The 8,057-nt window shown below is 47.3% G+C and overlaps 1 long non-coding RNA gene across 1 annotated transcript; it reads right to left on the bottom strand.

The window, feature by feature from the left end:
* Nucleotides 1–2,246: 2,246 nt before the first annotated feature.
* Nucleotides 2,247–6,786, bottom strand: LOC129699233 (uncharacterized). The gene is made up of 2 exons (XR_008723808.1): nt 5,731–6,786; nt 2,247–3,267 (listed from the first exon to the last, which is right to left on the bottom strand). It is a non-coding gene; the product is annotated as an uncharacterized LOC129699233 (long non-coding RNA).
* Between the last annotated feature and the right edge of the window lie 1,271 nt (nt 6,787–8,057).

The raw sequence follows: 8,057 nt of genomic DNA on the forward strand, positions 1-8,057 counted from the left end.
GGGGTAAGCCATTTAGAACGGAGACGAGGAAACACTTTTTCTCACAGAGAGTTGTGAGTCTGTGGAACGGAGATGAGGAAAAAAAAAAATTCACACACAGAGGGTTGTGAATCTGTGGAATTCTCTGCCTCAGAAGACAGTGGAGGCCACTTCTCTGGATGCTTTCAAGGGAGAGTTGGATAGAGCTCTTAAAGATAGCGGAGTCAGGGGATATGGGGGGAAGGCAGGAACGGGATACTGATTGGGGATGATCAGCCATGATCACATTGAATGGCGGTGCTGGCTCGAAGGGCCGAATGGCCTCCTCCTGCACCTATTGTCTATTATTGTCATCTGTACTGAGGTGGATGTGGCGTGGAGGAAGGAACTGCAGATGCTGGTTTAAACCAAAGATAGACACAAGAAAACTGGAGTAACTCAGCGGGACAGGCAGCATCTCTGGAGAGAAGGAATGAGTGACGTTTCGGGTCGAGACCCTTCTTCAGGCTGGTTCGGGAGAAGGGAAACGAGAGATATAGACGGTGATGTGGAGAGATAAAGAACAATGAATGAAAGATAGGTGAAAAAGTAACTATGATAAAGAAACAGGTTCCATCCCAACTACGGGTGCTGCCTGTACGGAGTGTGCACGTTCTCCCCGTGACCTGCGTGGGTTTTCCCCGAGATCTTCAGTTTCCTCCCACACTCCAAAGACGTCCAGGTCTGTAGGTTAATTGACTTGGTGTAAATGTACATTGTCCCCTGTGTGTGTGGGATAGTGTTAGTGTGCGGGGGGTCGGTGGTCGGCGCGGACTCGGTGGTTGTGGTGTATCTGGACGTTTGTCAAGGTCCCCCACAAGAGATTAGTGTGCAAAATCAGAGGACGCATGGTATTGGGGGGTAGGGTATTGACATGGGTAGAGAACTGACTCAGTCGACCAACGCGCCTGTATCTCTAAAGTAAACTGTAATTAAACGAGACAACTTGACCGGTGGGAGCTGTGGGAGGTATCTGCCTGCCAAGGACAAGCCTCGTCAGTCACGGCTGGCCATGCGACCACAGATGAAACATTCCCCACTGCAAGCAGGGCAATGTCAAAGGCCACACCATCACCTCTCACACATGGACAGATGCCAACCGCTATGGCCTGGTACGGTGGGCAATACTTTGTATTGCAAGCCATCCAAACAGATCATATCATTAGTGATGCTGGTTTAAACCAAAGATAGATACAAACAGCTGGGGTAACTGAAGAAGGGTCTTGACCCGAAACGTCACCCATTCCTTCTCTCCAGAGATGCTGCCTGTCCCGCTGAGTTACTCCAGCATTTTGTGTCTGAAGTCTAATACTATACGTAAAAGCCATCAAGCCAGACTCCAGTCCAATAGGTAGAGCAAATGGGAATATACAGAGTGCAGAATACAGTTCTCAGCACTCTCTGCCTCATAGGGCGGTGGAGGCCGGTTCACTGGATACTTTCAAGAGAGAGCTAGATAGGGCTCTTAAAGATAGCGGAGTCTGGGGATATGGGGAGAAGGCAGGAATGGGGATGATCAGCCATGGTCACAGTGAATGTCGGTGCTGGCTCAAGGGGCCGAATGGCCTACTCCTGCACCTATTGTCTATTGTCTACTGTAGAGCATGGAGATCGCACTTGCCTTTGTGTGTTGAGTCTTCAGCCTGCATACTTTAGTTGCCCCATCACCCCACCTCTCTCCAATGCAAACTTGCGAAGGTCTTTGTTGCTTCATGAACTGTAAAGCATCTTTTGTTACCGTAATTGCTGCGGATTAACAGGATGCTGCTGTACCATTGATCACTTCAAAAGAATAATCTTCCTTCATTAATATATATAAAACCATATTGAAACCATGAGGAGACGGGGTCGCACAGAACCGTTTGTCCGAAGAACAATTTGCCCCCCCTCCCCTTCAAAACAAGATGAGATATTTATCAGACGCACTATCTGTATCTCGGGTGGCTCTGAGAGGCCTCATTGTCTGTCGAAGGGTTTGATCTTACGCTCCCAAACGATAGTTTACCTGATGAGGAAAGCTGAGGAAGTTCTGGGTGGACTTGGCTGAAGATGACAGCGCAGGGGTTCAAGTTGCACAAAGCACAGCGACAGGTCGACCACAAAGAACATTTCAAAACTATCCAATTTCAAACGGGGTGATCTTCACATTCTCGATTCACGTTCAGACAATGCAGGTGCTTCTTTATTACCCCCGCGCTCTGCTGTATTAATCTGGCGACACAAATTCATGCCGTGATTTATATCATGTTTAATTAACTGATGGAGGAGCTCCTGCAGTAGGGAGGGAGGCGTTATACACGTGAAGGCCCATGCCCATCACGTCTTGTGGCCATGCGGGAAAGAGAAATATCCTGGGAGTCGCTGCTCACAGGATGCAGAGTCCCAATCATGTTCCCCTTCTGTCAGTTGGGGAGCCAAGTGCGCATGCCGGCCATATGTTCACTTCATAGCACGATACATCAACACACTATGCACCAAACTCAAGTGCACTATTCAGCGTAAGACGGGGAATGATGCAGTGTGCAGGGCGGCACGGTGGCGCAGCGGTAGAGTTGCTGCCTCACAGCGCCGGAGACCCGGGTTCCATCCTGACTACGGGTGCTGTCTGTACGGAGTTTGCACGTTCTCCCCGTGACCTGCGTGGGTTTTTCCCGGGTGCTCTGGTTTCCTCCCACACTCAGTAGACAATAGACAATAGGTGCAGGAGTAGGCCATTCGGCCCTTTGAGCCAGTACTGCCATTCAATGTGATCATGGCTGATCATGCCCAATCAGTACCCCGTTCCTGCCTTCTCCCACATATCCCCTGACTCCGCTATCTTTAAGAGATGCTCCAAAGACGTTCAGGTTTGCAGGTTAATCGGCTTGGTGTATTTCATGTACATAGTCACTAGTGTGTGTAGGGTAGTGTTAGTGTGCGGGGATCGCTGGTCGGTGCGGACGGACTCGGTGGGCCGAAGGGCCTGTTTCCGCGCGGTATTTCTAAACTAAACAAATATAGTTGTCAGCATTGTAGCGCACTAGTCCCAGAGACAAAGTGGCAAAGTCCAATGTCCGCAATGGGGTAGAGGTGAATCGGACAGGACCCTAGCTTATGGCAGGACCATTCAGAAGCCTGATAACAGTCTGAAGAAGGGTCTCGACCCGAAACATCACCCATTCCTTCTCTCCACAGATGCTCCCTGTCCCGCTGAGTTACTCCAGCTTTTTGTGCCTGCCTTCGGTTTAAACCAGCATCTGCAGTTCCTTCCTACACAAAACAGAACAATGATTCATCCCAAGTGACAAAGATATATATTTTTAAGTTGAACGTTACATTTACATGTCCAGGCGTTAATCCTTTTAGAAGATGTTTAATAATTGGAATAGATTGACGATGTATTTTGGGTAAAATCAGCTATTACCAGCTCGTATGGTTTGTTGCAGATTCTGATTTAAGTGCCATTAAATAATGTGGCAGCTTTTAATATTCCCGCTGGTGTTATAAATATGAGCATTACCTCAATGTTGATGCTGAATTGTCAGAATTTGTGGGATTTAGATATGCACAATATAACATGGATGGGAACTGGTCCCATCATCACTGTTCTGTTACCCTGCCTTCTCCCCATATCCCCTGACTCCACAATCTTCAACAGCCCTATCTAGCTCTCTTTTGATCAGCCGTGATTGAATGGCGGAGTAGACTTGATGGGCCGAATGGCCTAATTCTACTCCAATTACTTATGAACTTATGAAACGTCACCTACTCCATTTCTCCAGAGATGCTGCCTGACCTGCTGAGTTACTCCAGCACTTTGTGTCTATCTTCGGTGTAAACCGGCATCTGCAGTTCCTTCTTACACTCTTAGGAAAACTGTGGTAAATACAAACTGATATTGTGACACCGTATGAATTATATTTGCTGAAACAATTACAAGATGTGTATAAAATCATGAGAGGAATAGATCGGGTAGATACACAGAGACTCTTGCCCAGAGTAGGGGAATCGAGGACCAGAGGACATAGGTTCAAGGTGAAGGGGGAAAGATTTAATAGTAATCTGAGGGGTAACTTTTTCACACAGTGTGTGGTGGGTGTATGGAACGAGCTGCCAGAGGAGGTAGTTGAGGCTGGGACTATCCCAATGTTTAAGAAACAGTTAAGGACTGTCCCACTTACGTGTCCTTGGCACGCAAATTACGCGACCTCATGATCGCGTTGAGGCGTACAGGCATCGTATGGCCGCGTGGGGCCGGTCCCACTGAGAAGCGCGGAGGGGTATGTAGTTGTGCGCGACATCGCGCGGGGCTCCGAAATCTTTTGTTGTGAACAAAATCTTTGCGCGCCAACAGCCTGTCGTGGAACTGACGGCCAAAGTGGGACAGGCCCAAGACCCTGGCTCGACGCAACGTCTCACCTCCAACAACAGCAGAAGCAGGCAAACGATCGCCAAACTCGGCCTGGGGCTCACGGCCGTTGCGGTCCGGATCCGCACACACTTCTACTCCCAGAGCGGGGCCAAGAAAATTGAAGATAGACACAAAATACTGGAGTAACTCAGCGGGACCGGCAGCATCTCTGGAGAGAAGCAATGGGTGACGTTTCGGGTCAAGACCCTTCTTTTCAGACTGAAGGAGAGTCTCGACATGAAACATCACCCATTGCTTCTCTCCAGGGATGCTGCCGGTCCCACTGAGTCACTCCAGCTTTGTGTCCATCTTCAAATGACGTCACGCGCTCCAGACGGCTGTGCGTACGCATGTAATCGCGCCCGACCTTCGCTGGACCGTCGCGCCTCAACTCGACCACGAGGTCGCGTAATTTGCATGCCAAGGACACGCAAGTGGGACAGGCCCTTTAGACAGGTACATACATGACAGGAGGACATACAGGTTTGGAGGGATATGGACCAAACACAGGCAGGTGGGACTAGTGTAGCACCCATTGCTTCTCTCCAGAGTTGCTGCTGGTCCCGCTGAGTTAATCCTGCATTTTGTGTCCATCTACAAGGACAAGGACGAACAGACTAAAAAACAGTTTTTACCCCACTGCTATAAAAGCACTAAATGTAGCCGCCAAGGAACGCAGGGGCGATACAGACTAAGGGACTGTGGTACACTGTGAAATCGACAGAAGGATGGAGGGTTGGGTGTTTATGTGTGGTGCTATTTTCGTGATATTTATTTTAGTTGTTTATCTTTTAATATTTTATCTTGTATGTATCGTTAGCTTTTAGAAATGTTTGAATGGTGCACTGACTGGCTGACATTTTTAAATTTCGTTGTACATGGTTCATGTTACAATGACAATAAAGAAACTATTCTATTCTATTCTATGTTGGCCAGTATGGGCAAGTTGGGTGGAAGGGCCAGTTTCCACACTGTATCACTCTGTGACTATAGCTAAATAACGCAGCTAGAAGAATGTAAACCTGACTCAAGGCGTGGTTAGTCAGTGTGATTTACGTTGAATGTACCAGGAGATAAAAAGGCCGGATTATTAGTTTTCTGCAGAAGAGACCTACAAACTATGAATTCCACCTTGTCCATATCTCACGGGTTGACAAGTGACAGCGTTACAGCTTTTTCTCATTAATTGTATTTCTAACATGCCGCTTTTATGATGGCATCCCCCGCTGATCAAACAATACTCGTGACATTGTTTCCTCAACTTTCAGGTAACTAACTGGTGCAGGACAATCACCATAATCTCACATTACACCAACACAAACCTGAATGTTCATTTCCATAATGTTATATTCCGTAGCTTCTCCTCACAGGTAGGAGTGTTTGGCCCGACTGCCTCTCCTTCCACGGTTCTCTTTTGATCACACCTTTTCACTGCATGTGGAAATCTGTGCAATTGTTCCACCAAACATGGTTTACGTTTGAATCTAGCCTTTGAAAAAGCCTCTCGGATTCCTCGTCCCATGCCTCGCTAATTTACCGTGGAGCTGCCATTGCGTGAGGCAGACAGACTGTTTGCTTCTGTGACTGATTGCATAACCTTGTCAAAGCTTTCCAAATCATCTCCCTTGCAAAGAGCGGTGGTATGTGTGGGGTGGGGGGGGAGGAATGTGCACCTGTACACATTGCAGGATTCATTAGCTCAATGGTGAAACTCTGATCTCCAACATTGGGAATAACAGCTGTTCGAGTACTTACCAAGTTCACTTTCTTGCCGCGACTTTACGGTGAATCTTCAATATATTTCTCACTGATCAAGGGCTTTACAACTCAAGCAGGATGTCGTACAACAGGCATTGCGATGTTACACCGTGTCCAGGGCTGTTTCCATGAATTGAAGACGCTGTTATTTTGAGGAAGGGGAGTAGTGATAAATGGGAAATATGTAGCAACATGGAGCAGGATTCTTGTGAAGGAAGAGACAATCGCTCTATCCCACAGTACGATGCATGTTTGAGGTCTTGTAGAGAAAAGCATATCAAAGTTTACAACAAGATCTAGATCAGTTGGGAGGATGGTGCCTAAAGAATGGCAAATGGAATTTAACTCTGACAAGATGCGGCATGGTGGCCCAGCGGTAGAGTTGCTGCCTCACAGCGCCAGAGACCCGGGTTCGATCCTGACCACGGGTGCTGTCTGTACAGAGTTTGTACGTTCTCTCCGTGACCTATAACCATATAACAATTACAGCACAGAAACAGGCCATCTCGGCCCTACAAGTCCGTGCCGAACAATTATTTTCCCTTAGTCCCACCTGCCTGCACTCATACCATAACCCTCCATTCCCTTCTCATCCATATGCCTATCCAATTTATTTTTAACTGATACCAACGAACCTGCCTCCACCACTTCCACTGGAAGCTCATTCCACACCGCTACCACTCTCTGAGTAAAGAAGTTCCCCCTCATGTTACCCCTAAACTTCTGTCCCTTAATTCTGAAGTCATGTCCTCTTGTTTGAATCTTCCCTATTCTCAAAGGGAAAAGCTTATCCACATCAACTCTGTCTATCCCTCTCATCATTTTAAAGACCTCTATCAAGTCCCCCCTTAACCTTCTGCGCTTCTGCGTGGGTTTTCTCCAAGATCTTCAGTTTCCTCCCACACTCCAAAGACGTGCAGGTTTGTCGGTTAATTGGCTTTGGTGTAAATTTAAAATTGGTTATCTCTAACTAAACTAAACTAAATTTTATAATATAGTTGTCAGAATTGTAGCGCTCCAGTTCCAAAGACAAAGTGATAAAGTCCAGTGTGAACTATGAGGAGGATGCTATGAGAATGCAGGGCGACTTGGACAGGTTGGGTGAGTGGGCAGAAGCATGGAGGATAAACGTGAGGTTATCCACTTTGGTAGCAAAAACAGGAAGGCAGGTTACTATCTAAATGGTGTCAAGTTGGGAAAAGGGGAAGTACAACGGGATCTGGGGGTCCTTGTTCATCAGTCAATTAAAGTAAGCATGCAGGTACAGCAGGCAGTGAAGAAAGCGAATGGCATGTTGGCCTTCATAACAAGAGGTGTTGAGTACAGGAGCAAAGAGGTCCTTCTGCAGTTGTACAGGGCCCTAGTGAGACCACACCTGGAGTATTGTGTGCAGTTTTGGTCAAATAATTTGAGGAAGGACATTCTTGCTATTGAGGGAGTGCAGCGTAGGTTTACAAGGTTAATTCCTGGGATGGCGGGACTGTCATATGCTGAGAGAATGGAGCGGCTGAGCTTGTACACTCTGGAGTTTAGAAGGATGAGAGGGTATCTTATTGAAACATATAAGATTATTAAGGAGTTGGACACGCTAGAGGCAGGAAACATGTTTCCGATGTTGGGGGAGTCCAGAACCAGTTTAAGAATAAGGGGTAAGTCATTTAGAACTGAGATGAGGAAACACTTTTTCACACAGAGAGTTGTGAGTCTGTGGAATTCTCTGCCTCAGAGGGCGGTGGAGGCCGGTTCTCTGGATGTTTTCAAGAGAGAGTTAGACAGAGCTCTTAAAGATAGCGGAGTCAGGGGATATGGGGAGAAGGCAGGAACGGGGTACTGATTGGGGATGATCAGCCATGATCACATTGAATGGTGGTGCTGGCTCAAAGGGTCGAAT

The sequence above is a fragment of the Leucoraja erinacea genome, chromosome 8 (genome assembly GCF_028641065.1).
Source record: "Leucoraja erinacea ecotype New England chromosome 8, Leri_hhj_1, whole genome shotgun sequence".
Lineage (NCBI taxonomy): Eukaryota > Metazoa > Chordata > Chondrichthyes > Rajiformes > Rajidae > Leucoraja > Leucoraja erinaceus.